Source organism: Leopardus geoffroyi, chromosome D2, assembly GCF_018350155.1.
Source record: "Leopardus geoffroyi isolate Oge1 chromosome D2, O.geoffroyi_Oge1_pat1.0, whole genome shotgun sequence".
NCBI lineage: Eukaryota > Metazoa > Chordata > Mammalia > Carnivora > Felidae > Leopardus > Leopardus geoffroyi.
In genome coordinates, this window is record NC_059334.1 from 24,661,640 (window position 1) to 24,687,895 (window position 26,256).

The 26,256-nt window shown below is 39.5% G+C and overlaps 1 long non-coding RNA gene across 1 annotated transcript; it reads left to right on the forward strand.

Annotated features, from left to right (window-relative positions):
• Window positions 1–7,675: 7,675 nt before the first annotated feature.
• Window positions 7,676–26,056, forward strand: LOC123576566. Its single transcript, XR_006701488.1, has 3 exons — window positions 7,676–7,889; window positions 8,486–8,562; window positions 25,167–26,056. It is a non-coding gene; the product is annotated as an uncharacterized LOC123576566 (long non-coding RNA).
• The last annotated feature ends 200 nt before the right edge of the window (window positions 26,057–26,256 follow it).

Genomic DNA, 26,256 nt, shown 5'->3' on the forward strand with positions numbered 1-26,256 from the left:
TTATTAACCACTTGGCTACTAAGTTTCTCCGCTGGTAACAAAAATAATACCTGCACTGTTAAGAGTTTAAAACAGTACTGTACAAACCTGTTCTTTAGCTGATACATTAGTATTTCCACAAAGAACACAAGTCCTTAGGGTTCATACTGGGTTATAGATACAGATGAAAAAACTTGAGTTTAGTTCTGTTTGGTACAAAACAAAAAACAGAAAACACAGTCCTCCTTCTACTGTTAACCCATCCTCCACTTCTTTCTCATTTTTGTTGCATAATAATCACTTCCTGAGTGGACATCCATGCATATCTTAAATTTCTACTCAGATCTTTATGGAGTACCAATGAAAGTTATATGAATCTAAATGTGTCTTGAAACACAAAGAACCATACATCAAAAAAGTCCATTATTTATTGGATATAAGTTGAAATCCTAGAGAAACCAGAACAACAAACTTCTACTTAGCATTTCTGATATAAAGAAATACTACTAACAAAAAGAATAATAAATTGTGAAACATAAAAAGCAGGCAGAAGTGAAACAATATCACATGACTGTAAAAAAATTTCTTGGAAGAGAGTGATTAAGGAACTTGACAAAAGGTCACACATTGACTAGAGATAACAGTGGAATCCAAAGGCAGGTCAGTATATATACACTTGGCCTCAAAGACAAGAAACAGTAGTCAAGATAAGGAGAGGAGCAGAGAAAAAGTAACCTCTCTGAGCACAGCATCTCTGGCTAGCTCACTGCACGCACGAACTTGTGAAGCAAGAACAGAAATTATAAGCACCCTGGCTATTATTATACATATAGATCACCTTGATTACTTTAAGTGATGTTGCTTAATATAATGGGCAGCGGTTTTTTAAAACAGGCAAAGCTCTTTTCCAAGAATTGACGTCAGCATGGCCTTGTAATTGTTCCTCTCAATGGCTCAACTGCCACTACAGTCACAGATGTTCCCTGCCTGGCGGGGACTGTTGCTTTCCACACTGTAGCATAGACACACAGAAGCCACTCTCTCCTCGGGGTTTGCAGGAGTTTGGGAGGGACCTTTGCTTCTGGCTTATTAGCTGTCCACATCATTTCCAGCCAGAGGTGTAGGATAGCTGGGGCATGTCCCTTTTCTCACTCGTGTATATGAAATTCAGTGTTAGAAAGGGATAGCTTGGAAGACCCGAATCCACCTCAAATCAGCATGGCAGCTGCCCCTATTCATAATCAGAGGGCTGCCTAAATAGTTTGATTTTTAGGTAAGAGTCAGAAAATCCTTTTCTCCTACTCCAATTCGTGTTCCCATCAGCCCAGACGTGCTGCTAAAAATATCAAGATGATTAAATCTGGATTAATATTTTTTAGCCAGATTCAATCTATTGAGCTTTTAGCAAAGAGCAGGACCAAAGGGTAAGGGACCCAGGGAAGACAACTTTTGATGGGAACTTTAAGGCAGAGATAGAAAAAAGGGATTAGCAAAGAATACACAGGGGATGTTTAAGTATGCAGGCGGGAGATGGGGGAAAGATGAGCGCAAATAAGAACAGAAGTTAATAAAAACAACTTCGTCCACTCCATCAGAAGAAATTCACCTAGTCCTTCTAAGACTCATAGATAAGAAATGATTCAATAATTGATTATCCTCTGTGTCCTGTCTTGTTATCATATTTTCAGTAATCTTTGTTTGATAAGCAGGAAATCTAAAGATGTTGGGTTTTAGTGATAAAACGGGATGTATCATCACTTTGAAGTTGGTTGTCTTAATTTTGCCTTTATTCACCACAAGCGAGACTTGGAAAGCTGCAAAACTTTGTGTTTTTCTTCCCCTGGCTGTGTTCCCATGTCCATAAATGATACTTCCGGAAAGACGAAATTCAAGTCGTGTCCCGGATGTTATCAAGACTGGAATATTATCTAGTATCTGAATAAAACTCTCATTTTCTAAGAGGATACTTACTAAAATAGCTCTTGAAACTCCAGAAAGTCTGACTGGTTTCCCCACTGTGTTTGAAGACGTTTTGCTCTGAGGTCAGCACACGCTCCACCTTTGTGACAATTGGCCAAGCCCTCGGGCTGGGGTCGGGTGGAGGACGGCCATACGTGTGCAATAGAGATGACAGCTTCATTTCCCACAAAAATCTTTTTGTATCAACTGTGAGAACCTTTCTGAGTTTAAATAAATACTTAAAAGTCTGAGACGACTGGATTTCTCTCTGTGCTGTCTAGAGTAACATCAAACTTCAGCAAAGGAGGGGCAGAATTCCTTCTCCAGTTAACAGAGGCTCTGCTATGGATACAGACAATTAACCGTGGTATAAAGCTCCTGGTTGTCCCTCAAGTTCTGTTCACTGTGTGGTTGACAGTGTGGGCTCTGGAGTCAGAGAACTGGGTTTAAATCTGCGAGTCTGGACAAGTTATTAGCTTAGGCTCATTCCTCCCATCTGTAAAATGGGGGTCATAAGGGTATGTAAAGAGCTTCAATCAGTTCCCAGAACATAATAAGGGCTAACTAAATGGCAGGTATTATTATCATCGTTATTGTTGCTCTTGATGTTTTTTCATCATTGACATAATTATTATTCCTTAAGTGGATAGCTCTATTTAATGTGCTCCACAGATTTGGGGCCACTCCACCGACCAGGCTGGCAGAGAACTAAAATAGCACTCTAGTGCATCTAGGGCCAAGACAGTGGCAATTGGGTTTTCAGCTCAGTGTACCGATTAGTTGATGGTAACTTCCTGGAGGACTGTGTGGACAAGAATTCTAAGGCTGCTGATGAGATTAGCAGAGTGCCATGATGCACTATCGATGTCTGCCACCAGTGTGGGCGGGAAAAGGGCAATAGTTGGCTTATTTGCCAACCCCGGCCTAGGTACAATAGGCCATGGCACAGCTTCTTTCTGCCCCTCTGAAACAGGGCAGAAAAGTACATTCTCCTTCCAGGTTATGGCAATTCGAACGCCCTGGATGTTGAAAAGGGTTTCTTATTGGTAGCGAGCTATAACCCAGTTCAAGACCAAACACTGAAAAATTGTGTGTGAGTGTCTGTGTATGTTTTAATTTTGTTTAGAATTTCATAGCTTCCTTCTGGGAAAACGATTTGGCTATTAGACATCATCATCTGAGTAACATGGTGGTCTCCTCTTTCCCAATAATGATGATAATGGCTTATATTTTCAGAGCACTTAATTTGTAAAATGCTCTTACATCCATTAAGACACTTTATATTCAAGTATTTGGCATGCAGCAAGCACAAAAGGAAGTGAAGGCAAACTGGTGTGGGTATTTCTTAAGTCTCATTTCAAGTTCATTGATGATTCCAGCACATATGTTTTGTTTCCAAAGTGCTGGCGTTTCACTTCCAGGGTAATGGTATCTGCGTCTTGCTGTGAGCCTCCCTCTGGTTCTTGACTCCTTAATTTATTTTCCTTTCATTTATGATCCTTCCCCATGTAATACATGTTTGTCTGTTGTTAAAATATTGCCCTCATATTGTGTGGCATGCCCAAGTATTTCCTCAATGAGTCACTTATGGATCACAGGGCCAATTCTGTTCTCAAGACAAAATACCAAAGCTAAGATTAGTTCCAGTTTTGTATTCATGATTGCAGATTCTTAAGGCTTAGAAACTCCCAATTGTTGCACAGATACTGAAATGGCCAAATGGTGGCCGATGTCAAAGGCAAGCTCTCATTCTTTTTTTTGTACCAAAGGGCTGTTATCCTGTCCTTCTAGATAGTTTCTACTTCAGAAGCATAATCCATTCTCTCCCACTCATCCAGTCTCAAGAGATTTGGAACTATTTTGCAATAAAAGATGTGTAAGGTTGACCCTCTCTGCCCACACTGCTCTCTGCTCAAATGGGTTGAGTCAGTATTTCCTCTCTCCCTAATTCAGCAATGGGCCAGCTGGGTTTGTCTGATAGACTAAGACCCAATTAATGAAATTCAGACTTCACCTAACCAGGAAAAAGACAGTTAAGCAATGATTTAAGTAATGAAATCAAAGAAGACTAGGGAAGCAGATTAGATCCTAAAACCTCTTTCCTCCATAGCAGTATTTTGGGAAGTTTCCATAGTAGAGTAGTTTGTCTTATGAAGCTTCAAATTATCAAATAGGGAACAATGTTTTGTCCTCCATTGTATTATATGACAATCTAGATGGATTAAAATTCATTAGATGAGGAAATAAAAATATTATTTATTGTTTATATGATTTCAAAGGCCGACAAAAAAGCTATTAAAGGCCATAAAGCCCTATATGTTTCTCTCTCTCTTTTTTCCCTTGTTATTTAGGTTTGTTTTTTGTTTGCTTTTTGAATATAGTTTATATACAATGTTACATTAGTTTTCGGGTGTACAACATAGTGATTCAAGTTTTTACATTATGCTGTGCTCACCTTGGGTATGGCTACCCATCTGTCACCATTCATCACTATTATAATACCATTGACTATATTCTCTATCCTGGGCTTTTTAGTCACATGACTTATTCATTTCCATAACTGGAAGTGTGTATCTCCCAGTCCCCTTCACCCATCTTGCTCATCCCTTCACCCCTCTGCCCCTCTGGCAACCATCAGTTTGTTCTCTGTATTTATAGATCTGATTCTGCTTTTTGTGTGTTTATTATTTGTTTTGTTTTTTAGATTCCTCATATAAGTGAACTCATATGGTATTTGTCTTTCTCTGACTTATTTCTTTTTTTTATTTAAAAAAAATTTTTTTAATGTTTATTTATTTTTGAGACAGAGACAGAGCATGAATGGGGGAGGGTCAGAGAGAGAGGGAGACACAGAACCTGAAGCAGGCTTCAGGCTCTGAGCTGTCAGCACAGAGCCCGATGAGGGGCTCGAACTCACGGACCCTGAGATCATGACCTGAGCCGAAGTCGGACACTGAACCGACTGAGCCACCCAGGCGCCCCATCTCTGACTTATTTCACTTAGTGTAATACTGTCTAGACACATACATGTTGTCACAAATGGCAAAATCCTATATCTCTTGTATGTTTTCACTGAATGAGCTTTTGGTATTATGTCCTTGATATACATTAACAAGTGCTACAGGAAACAACCACATGAAATTTAATTTTGCATTTAATGTGGAGATATGATTTGCATGTATTTTCTACATAATTCAAAGTCTTTCTTTGGCACCCTTCCTGAAGCCATTTTTTTTTGAAGAACTAAGTTTCATGAAAAGCTATGCTTCCCTTGAGTAACTAATGTTTTTCTCCTTAAGGATAATGACAAATAATAACTGTTTAAGTATCTCTTTTGTTGTTGTTTTGCCAATTAGGAAGTTCAAGGAAGGATGTGTGGTTCAACTGCAGTATGAAACTTTGAATACATCAATCGGAGTTATAAATGGCATAAACAGTGTAAACATGTAGCATCTCATTAATAAGACTAGAGGGAGGTGAGTGCTGGTAGTGGTGTGACTGCTCATTGGTGTCATCAAAGACACAGGATTTTTCTTTTGATTTTTCTGCCCTACCATTTTTGCCTCATGTCTTTTCAGTCTCATGCTTAGTGCCTCATGTCACATGATGGCTGTTACAGGACAAGGCCATATGTCCATGTTCAGTTCAAGAGAAAAGAGAAAGGATGAGCCAGCAAGTTCTCTTCTCCCTGGCCATCTCAAAAGGAAACAAAAGCTTTTCCAAAATGAATCTACTTAAATCTCGATGACATTTCTGGATCACATGACTACCCAACAAAATCAGTTATGTTAACCAATTATCATAGTTATAACAACGTATTTTTTCTGGTTCAATTTTTATTAATATTTTAATAGGCAACCTTAAACCTAAGGAATTGAAAAAGTTTAAGTTATGACTCCTGCTTTCTTTCTATAAGCTTAGCCTCTAGTTGAGAGGCAATTCAGGACAATAACAACAACACCACCAATAATAATAATAATAATAATAATAATAATAATACAAGTCAATAACACACGATGTACACAAGGCATTCATCATGAAATACCAAATGAGTGATCTAAATAGTAAATGTTAAGGGATCCAGATAGTAGGTAGATAGAAGTAGACTAAGTCTAGATGGTAAATGCTGAAGGATCCCACTATGATTTCGGATGAGCAGGGTGGGTTTTGAAGAGTAGAAAGGGTTTGAGGTAAATCTTACAAGGAATGAAAGAGATAATTGAAAGTCTTCTTTTGTCATTAAACCCTAGAACTACATATGTTCCACTGTAGTTTTTATTATCTGCAAATCTGCTTCCCATAGACAGTAGAGATTTTTGGAGTATCCATGACCTACCAGCTACCTGAAAGTCAGGAATCTAATGATAAGGTAAAATAGCATTAAAAATGTTGGTAGCTTATGTAATGCACTAAGAATAAGTATGCTATAGGGCATAGGAACTGGATGACCTAGGGGGAAAGAGGAGCTCAGTCCAATGGCCATTTACTAGCTGCATAATCTTGGGCAAACTGCTTAACTTCTTAAGCTTTGTTTTTTCTCATCTGTAAAGTGAACACAGTAATTTCCTCCACAATGACTTGCAATGATTATAGAAGCTAATATGCTTGAAAGTGTTGTGTAAACTTTAATAATGAGGTACAAATTATTATTTGAAAGTGACACTAATTTCAGCAAAAGACTTCTTCATATAGATTTAATTATTATCACTATCAGAATGTCCATCTAACCGGGTTCAACGATTTCCATTGACTTCACACTTGGTACTGGAAATCAAAACTGTCAAGTCTACTTATGGCAGGGCTAGTAAGCATACAAGGGCCTCTGAAACAGTGGACAAATATTAGGTTCTTCCATGAGTTGACTGAATCCCCTCGAAGGCTTAGAGAAAATTCTCAGATGTCAAGTCAGTGGGGTTCATTCCAGGTATGCACATAATCTCAAGTAGAGTTTGCACCCATATTAAAAGTAGGTTTAAAATGAAGCAAGATATTACCTTTCCATTTTTGAGAAAGTCTGACATCACATCTGTAAAAATGGTATGAACCTCTGAAGAAAGGCTTTGGCATAAGGATAGCATGGTGATGTTCAAAAGTGGTTTAATCTCTCTTTGCTAGATTTGTCCATGGAAAAGTTAAAAATAATTTTGGAAAAAGCAGAATAATGAGCACCCTGGAGCTCTCATGCCACTAGCCTCCTCAAATAACAAACAGAAATAAGAAAATAGCTCATTCATATATTATAAAGAAACCACCACACAGAGCACTAAGTACTAAACAGGATGCAGGAATTTTTTTTCTAATCCTAATGCTGTAAATGTGCAATAAAGGGAAGAATAATACACAAATGAGTTTAAAATAGAACTGAGCAGGTCTTATCCATTCTATTTTAGGGAAATTCAATGAAGTATGTACTGGGTTTCTAAAACCGTTGTAATGAATGTTGCATGGGAATTCATGGACACTCATCCCAGACCCACCCCCACTAGACCAAGGGAAAATCTTGCAGACCATGAGAAGTTGCATCCAAGTGTATTGCCTCGCATGCTTGACTAGCTGTTATAATGTTAGGGCTCAGCATCAAATTCCAGACATGGTACTCATTCTCAGTATTGTCTGTTGATCTGATATTTAGCTGGAATAAAATATTTTAAACAGAGAGTCCAGATGGGAGACTGACACCAACAGTGGAGTAGTGTAATCATTTCAATAAATCTTAAGTGCAGTTTAGGCACTGGTTTCCTGGACATCCTGAAATTTACAATTCTGCTTCTGGGAAATAAAATAAAATTTTATGTTTATTACATTGCTCTGTGACACTTTTCATGGGTTAGTAATTCTCTAGGGATTTCAGGGGAATACAGCTAACATGTTTTAACCTGTTCTTAGGTGCTTCCTAGGTGCCCAGATCTTACATATGTCATCTGATTTAATCCTTATGGCCAGTCCAAAAGGTAGGTGTTGTGATCTTTTTTCCATAGTAAAAGTAGAACTTGAGTAGGTTAACCAACTGACTCAAGACCACAAAGAGATGGACTTGGAATTCTGAGCAGAGCCCACCAATCACATAGCCCCTTCTCTTCAAGTATTTTGAAAATCATCCTTTTTCCACTATAGCATGTGGTGTCTGGATATATCATTGAAGATGCAAATGTATGTATTGCTGCTTTTCTATAACTGCAATGCCCAGGAAATAAGGTTGGGAGGAATTCTGGCTAATTGGCTATTTTAATTAGCTTAGGGTTAATGTTTTCTTTAAAAATCTTGTTGAAGCAGCTCTTGAAATGCACCCATCTTCTTCCTTGGCTTAGCAGAATATGGCAACTAAAAGCAATGTTTTATCTGATCATGCCATAGTCTTAACCAGATCTCTGTTCAAATGTCACTTAATCAGAGAGACTTCCTATGACCACACTTGATTAAAAAAAAAAATCTCTCCAAGTTTTCCCTCCATTTTTCCACCCTTTCACTGCTTTGCTTTTTCCTTCACAGCACATGTCACTAATTGATATGCTACATATTGACTTGTTTATTCTTTGTCTCCCTTCAGTGTAAGCTTCATGAGAGAAGGGGCTTTGTGACATCCAGAATTGTTACTCCAGGGCCTAGAACACCGTCTGAAATATAGTAAGGACTCAAACAATACTATGGGATGAATGAATGAATCCAGTTAAATGAATTCTAACCATTTAGTTCTGTTGCTGAAGTAGATTGGGCTGAATATGTGTCTGTGACCCCCTGTTGTCCATTATACGGCACTTAGGGTTGGAGTTATTTATAATAAAGCTGTTGCCACATTATCCTATTCTTCCTTATACAAATAGACATAGAGCAGTAGTTTTAGTAAATTAAGGCTTCTGGACAGTTAGAAATGGTCCATCAAGTTGTCTTACAATTTGAATGAAAGAATGGGTTTCTTGTGTGCTCTGCTTTATAATTGCCATCTAGCTCCTCTCACTGAGTATTTTCCTCAAGATTCTTGCATGGGACACATGAAAAGTTATTCAAAAATGAAACATTTTCCACACCAGCTATGCACCAAAGTCTGATGAAGAGAAAATATAGTGGAGTTTCTGGGTATTCTATGTCAGAATGTGAAGGTCTATTGCCCCCAAAGGGCTAGTTACACCATCTTTAATAGTGTGATAGGCTTTATGAATTTATATCTTCAAAGAGTGGACTTTAGGTTATTTGGTGGTAGCTTATTTTTTATGCTTGACCCAGAAATATAATTTAGCACCAACCAATGAATTGAAAATTCTTCTCTTCAGTATCAGAAAGCAATTATTTTATATTAGAAAATAAAGACTTGCAGTGAAACACGTAATTGTAACCATTACAAATATTGTCCTATTCAGTGGTTCAGCCCATACTTGAATCCATAGTTGAATTCCACCTCTTCATTTCATCTACCTTTACCACAATCCCCCTCAAGTCAGAACTTCATTTGAATGGCTTACTGGCTTCATCAAATGTCTGTAATTCAACCTGCCCCATTTCCCCCTCAAAGATCCCTTCTGCTGATAATCCTCTCCATTTTCCTTTAGTTAATTTCATCATTCTGTTGGCTTACTGGTATTATCTTTTCTACCAAAGATGCAATCTCTTTATCTTTGTATTAATAGCTTCTCAATTCTTGCATGAGCTTCCATTTAAATATCATAGTCTATTACTTTTTGAATAAAATAACTATTCACAATGACTGGGAAATTAGATACTCATATTTTGGGCTCTTATGTAACATTCCTTAATTGATCTCCTCTGCTCTCAGCATCACCTCTTCTTCTGGGTTCACTGCAATTATTGACTGAGAAATCCTATGTAAATAGGATAAAGAGGGGAAAATTGATACTACCCCAGAGTCCTTTATCCTCTGACAAGTTGTAGTCACAATTTAGAATGCTATCTTATATTAGATTGGTTTGTAGGGTCAGGTACCCACACTAGCTGAAAGTTAGGACAAGAACACACTAATTCAGCCATTTGAAGTTTGAATCCATTGTTTTCATTTGTCACTTTTGAGAACTATTTAACCAAAGTTGAATTGATTTGGTTGCAAAAGTAGACTTACAGCGTAAGGGGAAGAGTGTTTCAACTTTCTAGGCAAGGGGAATAAAAGCTCAAATTAGGGCTGTGCTGTGTGTGGGCTATGATTTTAAAACTTTGAGACATGACCAATGGATGGACATACCAACACAGGAAAGCCCAAATTTTCTGTTCTCAAATCCTACCCTTGCAATCTCCCTCCAGAGATATTCCTGTCTCACCACTCAAGGAGCCCAGGCAGGGGTATAAATCCACTTCCTCTCATTTTCCCCTCATGGGAAAAAGCCCAGGTAAAAACACTTTCTTCCTCCTTAGCCCAATGAACATGTGACATTATAATTCTGTTCAGTTCTGAATTAATGCTCTTATGTTTAGAACTGTCTTGCTCTCTTATATGAATATGGGTGTAGATTGGACTTCAGCAGCTGATCTGTGTTCCATGTAGGCAATTTGGTTTCTCCTGGTAAGTGACCCGTCCCTGTTGAATTCTGGATGGTCAGAAATCCATAGAAGGTGTTGAAGAGATAGTCCCAAAATGAAGGATTTCTAATGTGAGGAATTGGCTGGTGTGAGATCTCATGGGAGATTGTATTGGTGATTCCAAAATACCATTATTTCATAATTTGTAAGGGTATCTGCAGCACTATCAGCACAGCAATATAGGCATCTGATCTCAATCAGTCCCTCCATGGAATTTTAAAATCAGAGTTGAGGAAAGGGGGCCAACCTCTCTCAGGTGGCAAAAGCTGTAAGAAAAGAGATTTGAATGTTCAGTGGTCATGTTTCCCATCATAAAGGAAAAACTGGTTTGCTATGAGAAAAAGTGAACTTGACCCAGAAAGAGGCCAAAGGCAAGGATGAGGCAAGAAAGCCCAGGTAGCATTCCAGCCCCTGGTTCCCACTGTTCCTGAGATCCAAAGGCACTGCTCTCATTTCCACAGTCTGATGTTCAACTATTTCTTTGATTAAATAAAATATCCACAGAAACCTTCCAATAAACTCCTTTTCCCTGGACTAAGCTAGTTCCAGTTGGAGTTTTGCATATTTGTATTCAAGAGTCCTATTTATACATGTATACTTGAGAGTTCAAAACCAGGCTTCAATCAGGCCATTCTAATGGTATCTGGGACAAGGTGGTGGGGGGGGGGTGTTGCAATTTATCCAATTACAACTTTTTCCCAATCTGCCAACCACAATTAAAAGAGCAATAGTCAAGAATCATAGTTTTTCTGGTTCTGTGTTGAGGGTTAGAGTACCATTTTCAACAGGAAACTTCGAGATTATCTTCTGTGTACTTTTATCACTTGTTCACCAATGAATTCTCATGGCTTCCCTTCTACTGAGTGAATACAAATGACCACTAGTTGGAGATGAATGGGCAGAGCCAAACCCAGTGTGTTCCTCTAAATATCTGTACCTTTTCTCCTTTTTTTTTTTGCCATGAGATTGCATTTTAAATATGGCTCTTACTTTTTAAAGTAATGCTTTCCTACTTTTTATAAAGTATTTTTAGAAGTAATACATGCTTCCTATTTTTTATTAATTTAAACCCCAGTGATGGTTGATGATGTTAAGCCATTGCAGTTCTCTGTCCCTACATTTCTGGAGCATTCCAAAGGCCAGAATATTTTCAGCTCTTGGCACCTCCATTTCTATTCCTTGTAATTTTCTGACTTTTCCCGCAAGGAGCATGATGCAGAATCAACACTCACAAGTCGATAGTTGTATGAGTAAACAACCCTGCAAGAGTGAAGAGATGTTGTGAATTGATTAATCCTTCTGTTCCACTAGGTGGTGCTGGTTGACATGTCGTCTGCCTTCAAATGTAAAGGCCTCAATCTGTCACCATTTGGTTGTCAGTAGGAATTGATGAGATTCAGAGAGTTTATCCGTCCAAGCCAGGAATTTCTGAGTTGCTGCTGGGCTTGTCCTCTGACTAGATGTGTGGGCTTCTTAATTTCCTTATTCTAAAATAGGTTAATGGTCCTCTATGTGAGAGGATGTAGTAGGATGTCTGGTTCTCTCTCGACACCTCAGAGGCCCACTTTCCTCTGGGGTTTGGGGTTTGGGGGCACTGCTTCGTAAGACCTATATGGCAAAGGGGTTGTTTGAGAGTGAAAAGACATAGGTTTGGTCACCAGTACTAGATATCTCACTATCATCCTGCCTGCTGATCATTAGCATTTGGCCCCAAAACTATTGGTTTTGGGTCTCTCCTTTTCTGCCCCTGAGATAGCATTTTAGATAAGACTTTTACTTTCAAAATGTAAGAAATACAATCATAGGATCTTTATGATAGACTTACAAAAGGACCTTTTAAGTGATTCATGTTTTGGCAGGATAATGTCTAATATAGTAATATTCACTTTATCAGGCATCATCAGAGAAAGAGATATTGCATACAAGCAAATTTTCCAGATAATCAAACCTGATTATTTTCCATGCCAAATCTTTAGAAAATATTGCAGTGTTGGAGTAGATTAAAAATAGTCCTAAAATATATTGTACATGCTGTGCTTTTTAAAGCATAATATGGTAAATTTAATTTATTTAATAACTCACATTTCATGTATGTATGTATGTTCTAAGAGCTGTTTTGGCATTCTAGTATTTTTGCCCTGAAAAATTGCTAAATGTTTCTACCATTCTTCCTTTCTTCCTGAGTACACTCTGCTCTTTTCTATTTTTCAAGCTTGTAATCAGTGGCATATCTTATGCTGGATACCAGATTGGCAGTATGCTCAGTATGGGCTAACAAAGGCACTAAACTCCCCAGCCGAAGTTCCGCATAATAATATATTTGGACAGAAAACTGCACTTTCCTGCCTTCCATGGGGTTCTCTGGACTCCTGAACACCTCAAACCCCAGGGACAGTTTCCCAGTCAATGGTCTAACAGGAGACCTCACTTTGGTTATAGTCACTCTCCGAACGCTTCCTTCCCATCCATGTTCCATAATGGAAATGGCTTTATTAAAGATACCAAGGAAATAACATTAACATAATAAGATAGGGAGAGGGAGGAAGAAATCTATAAAAGTCAGAGCCACAATGGTAGCTTCTTACCAAAACATGAAAGACCAGAAAAGAGAAATAGCAGATAAGACTCCTTTATTCATAAAAACAGAAACCCCCAACTGGGATGCCTGGATGGCTCAGTTGGTTAAGCGTCCAACCTCAACTCAGGTCATGATCTCACCGTTCATGGGTTCAAACCCTGTGTTGGGCTCTGTGCTGACAGCTCAGAGCCTGGAGCCTGCTTCGGATTCTGTGTCTCCCCCTCTGTCTTCATATTCTCTGTCTCCCTCTGCCCCTCCCCCGCTTGTGTTTTGTCTCTCTCTTTCTCTCGCTCTCAAAAATAAACATTAAAAAAATTAAAAAATAAAAGAACAGAAACTCATCTTAAACTGGCTTATGCTCCAACATTCACCAAAGAAAAGGGTCTGGAAAACCTCAGAAGAGATGGATATCAGGGTTCAAACAGCCTCCAGGACCCAGTTGCTCTTCATCTCTGTCCTACTCTGCTCTGTCTTGGCTCCATGCACATACGTGTCTTCTCCATTCATGGCCCCCAGAAGATCCAGGCTTATATCCTGCTGGCTTCCAGTCAAATGGAAAGAGAGCTTCTCTTTTTAACAATTTCTACAAACACCACATAATTGACTCATTGGCTAGGCTTAGGTCTTATGGCTCCTAAAAGTGGATTGCTATGATTGAAAGCTGCAATACACTAATTAACCAGATCTGGCCCACCTGTTATCTCTAGAGATAAAGGGATCGGTCAACCATCACCATCTAGATCTAAGATTTAGAGGTTTGAGTGTAGTCACTCCCGAAAGGAAAAACTATTATATTATTACCAGTGTAGGTATGAATGGATGCTGAGAGAATAAAATCAACAGATTTATGCTAAAGAGGCTAATGGAGATGAGCGAGTAAAGCCTGGACACCGATCTACCAACTCCTATTATGACTGAGAATAATTGTACCACACACCAGCCATGCCTTCCTCCCCTAGTGGGTTCTCTTCTCACACTGTCTCTACCCAGGCAGAATCAGGGATGGGAGAAGGAGAAGGCAAGGTGGCTGCTGAAATTTCCATTAGCCAAATGCTCTGAACTCTCCAAAAGCTTTTATCCTATTCCAAAGGTTTTCAACTATTCCAGCTATTTTTCTTTCTTTTAACAGGTTTAAATAGGCCATCACGACTACTTCTCCAAGGACATAAATACTGTCGAAACAAACATAGCTCAACGTCTATCCTTCTAGTACTCTGATGGTTGACCATACTAACATCAAGAGGACTACCTGTGATGTAAATCCAGGTTATCTTTCTCACCTAGTTCCCCATTATTGAATTGGAAGTTTTGAAAAGTTCTAGAAAATCCCACGGATATCTTCCTTTCTTTCCTCTTCCCTTCCTCCCTCCCTCTCACTCTCTCTCCTTCCCTCCATTCCACAAAAATGGACCAAGATCCTATGTACCTATCTGTTGTATCCTAATGTACCTGAGGATACAACCGTGAAGACATGAGTCAAAGTCTGACCTTGCAGAACTCACAGAGAATGGCATACACAAGTAAACAGATAGTTATAATACAGAGTGGTCACCACTAGCATAGAATTAGACATAAGGTAGCATGAGCATAAAGATAAAGACCCTTAATTCATACTGGAAGTGTCAGCAGATTGGTTGAGTGTATTCCTATTACAGCAAGGTTCTCAGGACACATCTGCCTTCTCCTGATCCCCAGGAGTGCTTCAGGTAATACATGGGGCAGGAGATAAAAGATCCCAGCACATCCCTCAGACATTAAAGAGCAAAAATTCCTAGTTTGAGTCCATGAGCACTGGTTTTAGGGGGTGAGGATATTGCCTGAGGTCGTGCGCAAACTTCTTCATGTTTGTTCATTTTTTTCTGGGAGAGCATTTATAATTTTTACCAGGGCCTCAAGAGGACCATGATCAAAAGGGTTTAAGAGTCACTACTCCAGAGAGAAAGGGGAAGAGAAAAAGAGACAGAGATGCAATCCCTGATGAAAGATTTCTAATGTTTGATGGGGAGCCAAGGAATGAGGGCGATTTCAGCTGCACTACACTTGCATCATCTCACTTTCCCTGAAACCATTTCCAGCTAGAATTGAGATTTTAGAAAGTATACTAATAGATTCTTTTTTTCTTCTTTTTAAATTTTCCCTTTAATGGTGAAGAGCCCTATTGCATGTTGATTATATTAAATTAGCCACTGTCTGTCCCCCACTCCCATCCCTTCCCCAGGGAACGTTGAGCAATATCCTGATCAGGCCGCATGTGGATCTGGGCTGTGTCTGGCCTTCTTGTGAAGTAGATGGGGCTTGGCTCCAATGCCCTTCTTCTCTATTCTCCATCCTAGATCCTTCTCCTCGATACATGTGTCTCTACCCTCAGGGCCTATCCTGTGTTTCATTCTTCTTATTCATCTTCATCCTTACCAAATGATTAATTAGTAACTTAGGCATTGGTTGATAAAGGAAGGAACTCATGATTACATTTCAAGAGAAGATTGTCTAATAGATTTGGAAAGTTCTTCAGGAATCAAAGTATGGTTGCTGACTGCCTGAGAAACTGGTATTTCAAGGCATTAGAGACTCAAATCAAACTACAAAGCTGAGTGCTGATTCATGAGGGAAGTGTATACCCACTCATAGGCTGGTATCACGACAACGGGCAATGACTTTCTGAGAGTCACTGGGCCTCCCAACAACTGTCAAATAAGAGAATTGGACCAGATTCTCTCCAGTGTCCCCTTTAGCTTCAAAATATCAGATATTGAATGAGAATTACAAATAAACTTCCAATAAGCAGAAATGCCCAAATACAGAATGAGAGATACTTAATGCCCTACCATGGAGATATTTTTGCAGAGGCTAAAACAACCCCTTGTGAAGGATATTCTAGAAAGGATTTGGGGTGTGTGTGTGTGTGTGTGTGTGTGTGTGTGTGTGTGTATACTCATTTTTTCATTCAACAAATGCTAAGAAAGCCCCATCTACCAGTTAGGCCCTGATGAGTTGGCATTCAAACATGATTCTGACAGTTTCTGCTTTAGTAAGTCTGCATTCTAGACTCACACATGACTACCGTGGTCAGATATGACTATAAGGAGAGATGGGCCCTGAGGTCAGCTATAAAGTATAAGCCCTACTAAAGGCATTCAAATGTTAAAAGTATACTCATTTTGTGGGTCAGATAAAATAGGTCTACAACATGTATTTAACATTGATCACAAAGTGGTGATTCATGGTCCAGAAAATAATAAAGATTTATTAAGTGCTTACCGTGTGCCAACATTGTTCTAGGTGCTTTATACATATTAAGTCGCTTGTTTCTATAATTAAAGGCACTTGTATTAGGGGCAATTCTTACCTCCATCTTACAGATGAGAAAGCCAATGCACAAAAGAATGAAGTGAGGAGCCCAAGTTACCTGGCCAGCCAAAAATTCTAACTGTAGAACTGTTTTTGACACTTTACATTGCCTCTATAGATGATTTCTCCGATTCTGAACTTCCTGATTATATGAAATTGGTCTTATTTCATCAAACTAAAGAAACTGTGTTAGCGAGCAACTTTTATTTACTTGTTCTGTATGCAACCTGTTTCATACAGGTTACAGTGAAGAGAGTCAGGGTCCATTTTATACTTGAACCAGAATGACTTCTGACATTACATCTCATTTTTAAAAAATGGTCTTCTCAAAAGAAGGCAAGCCCGAAAAGATGCTAGTTTCAGATTGTGTCCTTGCCTACTGAGTGGCCAAAGGCTGGGGTGGAGCAGTGAATCAATAATCCTCTATTTTACATGTCAAAGGAACAAGTAAATTATTCACACTTTTATGTAACAAACTTGTGGCCTTGACCACAAAGCAGTAGAACTTAAAAAGTGGAGGAGCCTGCTTAAGATTCTCTCCCTCTGCCCTGCTCCCCTGCTCCAGCTTTCTCTCTTTCTCTCTCTCTAAAAAAAAAAAAAAAAAACAACAAAAAGTGTGGGGAGAGGTCTGATCATCAGGTATTACAGTTAGTTCTAGGTATGTCAATAGGATTTTCAAGAAAACAGTAGCCTTCTGGGGCACCTGGGTGGCTCAGTCGGTTGAGCATCCTACTTCAGCTCAGGTCATGGTCTCACAGTTGACAAGTTCAAGCCCCACATTGGGCTCACTGCTGTCAGAATGGAGCCTGCCTTGGATCTTCTGTCCCTTTCTCTCTGCCCCTGCCCCAATTGTGCTCTCTCCCTCTCAAAAATAAATAAACATTAAAAAAGAAAAGAAAAGAAAAGAGAACAAGAGAAAAGAAGAGAAGAGAAGAGAAAGGAAAAGAAAAGAAAAGAAAAGAAAAGAAAAGAAAAGAAAAGAGAAAAGGAAAGGAAAGAAAAGAAAAGAAAAGAAAAGAAAAGAGTAGACTTCATGATCAAATGAGTGGAAAGTTTTGAGTTATAGGGAGTCAACCTAGGTTTGCTACTTAAAGATTTGTCAGATTCCTTTCACTGGGAATCTTTTTTTGCATTTCTTGGGCTAGGAATTTCTGCAGAGCAGATTTGGAAATCTGAGCCTGGTCTTCCCATCTAATTTTGCACATGTGGAACTGAGGAGCTTGGAGAAGATGAGTGAGCCACCCTCGGACTCACAACTGATAAATCATAGCCTGATTTAACGACAGTACTGAACAAAAGTCCATTGGATTTTATAATCCTTTTAGGCTAGAACTGAAAGAAATCTTAAAGAGTATCTAATTTAAGAAATTCATTTTGTTAGAGAAGAAATACTGCTCCAAAGAGGATAAGTTACTTGCCCAAAGTTGTACAGGCAGAGTCTGGATCACAGCTTAGGCTTTCGGCCTTCTCCTTGGAAGCAGACAAAACCAAAATGAATTTAATTATGCTAGCCAGAAGTGATTATTAACCAAGATTTTCCATGTACTATGTAAAAGCTTCTGCTAAATGTTATAGGGCCTTTACATGGCAGACACTGAACTGCTGTAGCCTCAGTAAGAAAGCAATTGAGAGTTGCCCAGGGATTTCACATCAGGATTATGTGAGGAGCTTTAAAAATAATACTGATGACCCTTGTGGGGCCACACTGGATGATCTAAATCTAGAATTTGGAGGTAGGATGGGGCCCTGATACCTGTACTTTTTAAAGTCCCCCAGATGATTCTAGTTTACATTGGGTGGAGAACCACTAACTTATAGCAAAACTAGAGCAAAATGTGACCTGGAGTTAGGGAGAAGGAGGAGACATGGCAGCAAAGGCCTCAGGTAAGAGGATGCCCAGGTCACCCACAGAGAGGAGGCCATGGTGCCTATCTCCTCAGATTGCTCGCATGCGCACATGCACACACACACACACACACACACACACACACACACACTCCTTTTATCTGTCTAGTCTATGTCTAGGAGAGGAGAAACACCTTGTGGGAAGAGATGAATAAAGGGATCACTGACTAACCTTAGGCCTAGCTGAGTCTTGGTGGGGATTTGTGGGAAATCTTATCAGCATGACCTTCTGGTTTCCTTCTGAAACACACTATACTCTGAGCATCTATGCTCAGGATGTGGAAAGAACAGGTCTGAGAATCACTTAGAACTTTAGGTAGACAGGATTGACATAGAGGACTCTCACTAGCCACAAAACTAAGAGGTGACAGCAGGCAGTTGATAGAGTCCATGAAAATTGCTCTGGTGCCACCAATACAATGAACCAGTGATGACTCCCATGAGTAGATCCCACTGCAAGTGGGCACATGTTACTCCACTATCCAGGAAATGCTCCCTGGAATCAATTCCCTGCCCAGGACAGTGGTAGTCTACTATGTTCCTTAGATATCTTTGTTCCTTAGATTCTTTTCAACCCTCCTTTGCCATCCTTTGGAGATTTTTTTTTATGCCAGACAAATTTTGGACCTATAACCATTACTCCAATTATTTCTGTAATAATAACCTTCTTATATGTCATGAGACTGCCCAATCTGGCCATGACACAGCTGATTATGAACTGTGACTCAGTGGCCGACATTTCAAGACAACCTTTAGCCAGTTCCAGTAAAAAGTCAGCAGCCAGCATTTTCTAGCAATTATTGTAATTTTTGTATTAAAAATCAAAATAGCAATAGTCAGATTTCTCTAATTGATTCTTGACTAACCACATGAGGATGGAGTCTCATTTGTAGGGGAACGAGCTTCTTGTCCTTCACCTCTGATCACAGCAAGTCTCAGAATGAAATGCTATCTGAAATTAAATTGTGGCTTTCTTTCTTTCTTTCTTTCTTTCTTTCTTTCTTTCTTTCTTCCTCTCATTCTTTCTTTCTTTTTATCTCCCCTCCCTTTTTATTTAACTATCCCCCGCCCTACCCGGAACCTGAGAGTTAGCATGTACAGTGTGCCTTCCAACTGAACTGCCTGGTCGTCTATGACTCAGCTATCCAGAGAGCCACAGCTGGCTTGGTGTGGATTTTAAAAGACTCCCCTCTCTCAACCTCACTCTCTCTCTCTCTCTCTCTCCACATACCCCTCCCTTACCCCCCAACCCCCCTCTCCCTCTTCAGTTACACAGCATGAATTAATAGCCAGTTCCTTCCAGTTGGCTGTGAGGAGCACAGAGGGAAACTTCTAGTTCTCTGGCTACAGGCTTGGTCTGAGGAAGCAGCTTATAAGGTCAGTGTCCCAAACCAAAGCAGACAGCAATACAAATAAACAGCCATGGGGAGACAGACACGGAGTCAGGAAAATCCCCTACATGACTAGACTATCAGTTTCAGCAGTGCTGTGGCTGGGAATGTCAGGTTCAAGCCTGTGACACTGAGGCCAAAGTGTTTGCCTTGGAATAATTGGTGTTCTCAAGCCTATTTCTCCTTAGTGACCATATTTTGCTAAAGAAAGAAAAATCATGCATGTATGGGATGGGTGGGAGTCAGTTTCTGATAATTATAAAAATGGTGCATTTCCAGGATTTGAGTTAATTGAGGTAGAAGGACATTCTAAATTAGTAAAGAGCCTGAATTGTAGAAGTTCTCAAGAAACAAGTGCCAGTGGGGAGGGGTCCTACTGGTTGATGTTCTAAAAAAAGGATGGGTGTTCAAGATCCTAGATGTCATTTGAATCCTGGCTCCAAATGTGGTTTGTTGTGATAAATGTTACCAGAGGCAGATTTGTCATGAAACCAGTAAAGCTTGTATTTTGGGACACAGCTAAGGGGCACTCAAAATGTGTTTGTGTGGTCATATTTTGTTGTAAAATTTGCAGAAGTAAATTATTTTGTATTCTTTTTCTTAAAGAAGGATCCTGACTTGTGTAAACTCTAGGCCCCTTAAAACCTGGATCTACCCCACTTCAGAAAGGTGTGGTTAGGGCTGGGGATGATGGTGAAGGGGATTGCCTTTGGAGTTCACTCTTGTTCCTATTGATTCAGGAATAGAGGAGGAGGTACCCTGCTGGGAGGGTCCAGTTTGTCATTTTCATTGGTAATTTGGCTTCCTCTCTCTTCATCCAGGCCAGCTCCCTTGTACCCCTCAGAACAATTCAGTGTGTCCCTACAGACACTTCCTATACTCATGATCCTGACTTTAGAAGCAAATATGAGAGTTTGTATGCCTGGCATAAATAAGCATTCAATAAGCACTAGCAGTAGTGGACAAATTTTGTGCATCCAGAGAGGTATCCCCTTTTATGAGTACCTCAGATCCTAAGCCACAACTGTCCACGGTGGGCATGTGCCTCAAGTCAGGCCTTTCAGAATCCTTCCTGGGTTATTTCAACTGGAACAGGGTAAAAAGGACCTATTTTTTCTCTTCCCAAGGCCGTAAAAGATATGAACTAATGGCAGATGCATCTTCTGCCTTGCAGAAAATCTGGTCTGAGAATGAGTGGGGAGAAAGTCAACAGCCCTGCAGTCCCTGAGTTCATCCAGCCCCATATCATCTTCCTGTAGTTCATGAGCCAGTACATTTCTCCTTTCTTCTCAAGTAGGTTGCTGTCTCTTGCAACCCAAATTATTCTGGCTGATGCATCTTTTATCTGGAATTACCTTGTCATTGAAAGAATTTGTCAAGCTTGTTGTTTCTCTTTCTCCTCATGGGCATACTCTCTGCAGAGTCATTCTCTAAAATGAAATTTTAATCACTTTTAAAAAAAATTTTTTAATATTTATTTATTATTGAGAGACAGAGAGAGACAGAGAATGAGCATGGGAGGGGCAAAGAGAGGGGGAGACACAGAATATGAAGCAGGATCCAGGCTCTGAGCTGTCAGTACAGAGCCCCATGTGGGTCTCGAACTCACAAACCACTAGATGATGACCTGAGCTGAAGTCAGACGCCCAACCGACTGAGCCACCCAGGCACCCCAAATTTTAATCACTTTTATGAACACACCACACATGAATAGATTACTACACATCCTTGACACTTTCAACTCAACTACCATGTATTGAATACCTATTAGGTCCAGGACAACTGGCTTTCATCTGGACTAGGTGAACTACATGGAAATTGGCTATGCTTATACTGCAAAATAAACAAGCCATAACTTCTTCGTGCTCTTGTCGCTGAAAAGGAAAAGAAACTCTTGGGTTGATCAATGATGGCTGCAACTTCTGGAATATATTAAATGCCATGTAGCTGCTGGATTAATTATCTGAGAGCTTGAAGGACATTTTGACTATTATAAGAGTTAAAAAGAAATAGATGTGTTGGGTATAATGACTTTGCTCTCATTGAAATTACTCACAAGAGACAACTGTTCCCAGTAGGGACACCTTGAGTTGGTGACTTCCTATATTAATAGTTGATGTGACTGGAGGGCATCAGTTTTTACTCAGCCTATGTAGGTGTGTACCACAACTCAAACTAATTTAGTCAACACTCAAATTAGTGCTGCCAAGAATTAGATTTTTCAATTAAACAGTTAAGAATGACTAGGGGCACCTGGGTGGCTCAGTCGGTTGGGCGTCCGACTTTGGCTCAGGTCATGTTCTCACGGTTCATGGTTCGAGCCCCGCGTCAGGCTCTGTGGTGACAGCTCAGAGCCTGGATCCTGCTTCAGATTCTGTGTCTCCCTCTCTCTGGCCTTCCCTTGCTCATGCTCTGTCTCACTCTCTCTCTAAAAAATAAATAAACATTAAAAAAAAGAATGACTTGTAACTAGTTTACAAATAATGTTTATGGTTGATTTATTAAATGATACTATTGAAGAGTTTGAAAATAGCCTTTTTCATAGGTAGGTTATATATATTTAACTTGAAACCCAATTTTCACAGAAAGTAGGAAAAAATGTATTTCATCTGAGTTCACTGCCCAAATTTTCACAAATTGCCTACTCAAAAGATCAAAATTACAGAGAGAGTGATAAATGGTAAATTACCTGAATAGAGTGTTGGGTTGGAAATCTGAAATCCTAAGTTCTTGTCTTAGTTCTGTCCATAAATTACTTCAATTACTCAGAGCCTCAGTTTCTTCATCTATATAATGGTAGGATTGGACTACATAATAACTGTCATTTATTGTGCTATTACTATAAGCTAGACATTATACTAGGAGCTTCATGTACATTATTATACTGTCATTTACTTCTCCCATTAATTCTTTAATAGGTGATATTTTTAATCTCTAATTCTGCACACATAAAGAAACTGAGATTCAGAGAGATAAAGAAATTTTCCTAAGACCACACAGAAAGTAGGAGGAGAATAAAGATTCAAACTGGATTAGACCAGGTTCCAGGTCAGAGCCTCACACATAACCATTATTTCATACTTCTCTCAAAGATTCTTTCATCTTTAAAGTACTTTTCTTCTATTTCTATGTAGCATCTATTTCAGGATGAACAAGGTTTCCTCTTTATCTTAACGTATTTAGACCAGATTGTGGCAGTTAATGTCCAGTTAATCCAATTGTAATAAAAAGTGATCTTGGACCTATTTATTCAATTATTACCAGCTCAGAACTAATTTTCAGCAAAATTAAGATCCACTAGTCAAGAAAACACAGATGGCACCTGATTCCACAACTTATTCTCCAGTTCATTCTGACCATATTACTTTTTCTTAGGCACAAACTCTGTTTAGAAGGCAAATTTTGTACTGAAAGAAAAATTAACTATTCTTGGCTTCTGTCAATTGAGTAAAATCCTAAGCCAAACACCTGTTTTTTTTTCCCCTGGTCTCCAATCCTTTGACTCCACCCCAGCCACCACAAACAACGTCTGACCATGTGGTCTGACTCTTGTTATGATGGTGGCAATTTTGATTCTACCCCAGTTCCTCCAAAAAGGAGGTTGAGATTCCAAGCAAATCTATCAACAAGCTCATATTTATCTCCTAGAGTGTTCTTAACTCCTTGAGGAGCTGAGGGTTGGAGTTGCAAAGAAATGTAACACGTGGCCCATTGCCTTGTAGGGGCTGCAAATGGTGGGTGCACAAATGAAGCTGCTGGAGATAGAGAACAGTGTAGAATGAAGGGTAAATTATATGTCAGGAAGTCTTAACTGCCATGGTAGAAGTGAAAGCCGAAACCAATGGTCAAGGGCTGGGCTGGGGAAGAGGGAGACACTGAACAGAGGTATAGGCAAAACTTGGGTCTGTCAGAGAGAAGGGTCTTTCTACCTAAGAGGAGTGAGAGAGCCCTGGTGAAGGTGATAGATGTCCACTAAACTTATTTGGTAATCATTTCACAATATACACATATGTCAAGTCATTATGGTATACATCTTAAATTTATACAGTGTTGTATATCAATTATGCTTCAGTTTCAATAAAACTGAAAGGAAAAACAAGCAAGTAAGACAACCACAATGACTAATAAAGAAGGGAATGAACATGATATGCTATAGCACCGTGAGGAGACTTTCTGTGCTGAGCAGACCTCTAATCAAAACCTCTAGGGGCGCCTGGGTGGCTCAGTCAGTTAAGCATCTGACTTCAGCTCAGGTCATGATCTCATGATTCGTGGGTTTGAGCCCCGCATCAGGCTCTGTGCTGACAGCTCAGAGCCTGGGCCCTGCTTTGGATTCTGTGTCTCCCTCTCTCTCTGCTCTTCCCCGACTCACATTCTGTCTCTTTCTCTCAAAAATAAATAAACATTAAAAAAAAAAAACACCTGTAGTTAAAAACTGGAAAATTCCATCAGAAAGTTTCATTGAGAACAGAAACCACATTTTTTTTTTTTTTTGCTTATTACCCTGTACCTAAAACAATACTCAATACAGAGTAATTATTCAACTATTTATTTAATGAATAAACAAATTACTTACCTACTTTTTTTTTTTCATTTTAGAGAGAGAGAGAGCACAAGCAGGGGAGAGACAGAAAGAATCCTAAGCAGGCTCCATGCTTAATGTGGACTCCAATGCAAGGCTGATCCCATGACCCTGGGATCATGACGTGAGCTGAAATCAAGAGTTGGATGCTCAACTGACTGAGCCACCCAAGTGCCCCTTATCTACTTCCAATACCTAAATGCTGTATTTGTTTTTTTAATTTTTAAAAATATTTTTATTTATATTTGAGAAAGAGAGAGAGGGGCAGACAGAGCTTGAGCAGGGGAGGGGCAGAGAGACTGAGACAGAATCTGAAGCAAGCTCCAGGCTCTGAGCTGTCAGCACAGAGCCTGATGTGGGACTCAAACCCATGAGCAGTGAGATCATGACCTGAGCCGAAGTCAGAAGCTTAACCAACTGAGCCACCCAAGCTCCCCCCCAAGTGCTGTATTTTATGTAGTCCTGTGCCTCTCAAAGTATGGTCCCTAGACTAGCATCATTGACACCACATAGTACCTTGCTAGAAGTGAAAGTTCTCAGGCTCCACTCCAGACATGTTGAGCCAGACATTCTAGAGTTGGGGTCTAGCAGTCTGTGTTTTAACAAGCCCTCCAGGTGATCCTGATTCAGGCTAAAATTTGAGAACCACTGATATAGGCCAAAGCTTAATTATGGCAATTTTACTACTGCCTCTAAAACTCAAGATACTTCTTCTTCTCTTCCCTTCTCTTCTCTTACTTGCTTTAAAATGGAGGGAAATGGGAATATTAAACCAGAACCAAAACCAAAAAATACTGTCAGGTAATATCTGAAACAGCGCTGATAGTGAAATCTTTGTATTTTAAAGAACATAATTATCTAAATTCAAATAAATAACACATAGATTTATCCATTTATTCAGGCTGTTACTCAACTACCATGTGGAAGTGTCTCTGACAGGAAGAGGAAGCAGGACCTCCAACCTTGGTGAGGTAATGCTACTCAAAAATCAAATGATGAGGTCCCCGTTAAGATGGCTGCCTGACCCAAATATTTCCCCTGCCTTCCAAAAGCCCAATAAAATGATTGCAAAAGAATAGCCCAGAAGAACAAAGAGAATGTGAAGAACACCAATATAATACCAAAGATTTCAATTAATTTCTGAAAAACTGAAGAGGACAGGAGATTGTGGGACCTTCTTGGACCATCTTGAGTGTACTTGTATTCCTGTTAGTAAATCCTGGGGCAGATTTGTGAGGAGCTGGGCCTGAAAGTTTAGCAAGGCTCTCTCTATTCCATAAGTTAATAAGCCTCCTTCACAATATTTCATAGAATTAGAGAATTTGGAAGGGACATTAGAAATTGCATTTCTAAACTCTGCATTGAATTGGTGAAGAAAATGAGACATAAGGAAAGTAGGAGACTGCCCTCAGTCACCCACTAGTAACTAGCAGACCTGAGATAATTAACCATGTATCTTTCCCAGTACACATCCCACCATATTCCACTGCCTGTGTCAGATGGCCAGGATTGCCAAGGCATTCTATCACTTAGTCCCTTTTATCTTTCCAGTTACATGTACCTCTATCACACTATTGCATGAGGCATGGAAGAAAATACTGAGCCAGGGGTCAGAACACAAAAATGCCTCAGCTCTGTTCCTGATTAACTGTGTTGATTCATTCATCTGCTTTGTATTTGTGGGGGTATATGGTGTGTTAGGGAGTGGAGTGGACAAATGGAGATGGGGTTTTTAATGTATATTTTTAAGGTTTGCTTTTTAATTAAAAATTATATACAGGAATGTTATTCAGTTATGAAAAAGAGAATGAAATCCTGCCATTTGTAACAATATGGATGGACCTTGAGGGCATTATGCTAAGTGAAATGAGCCAGACAGAGAAAGATAAACACTGTATGATCTCACCTAAATGTGGAGTCTAAAACAAACAAACAAACAAACAAACAATGGAAAAATAAAACAACAAACAAACAAAAAAATCAAACTCATA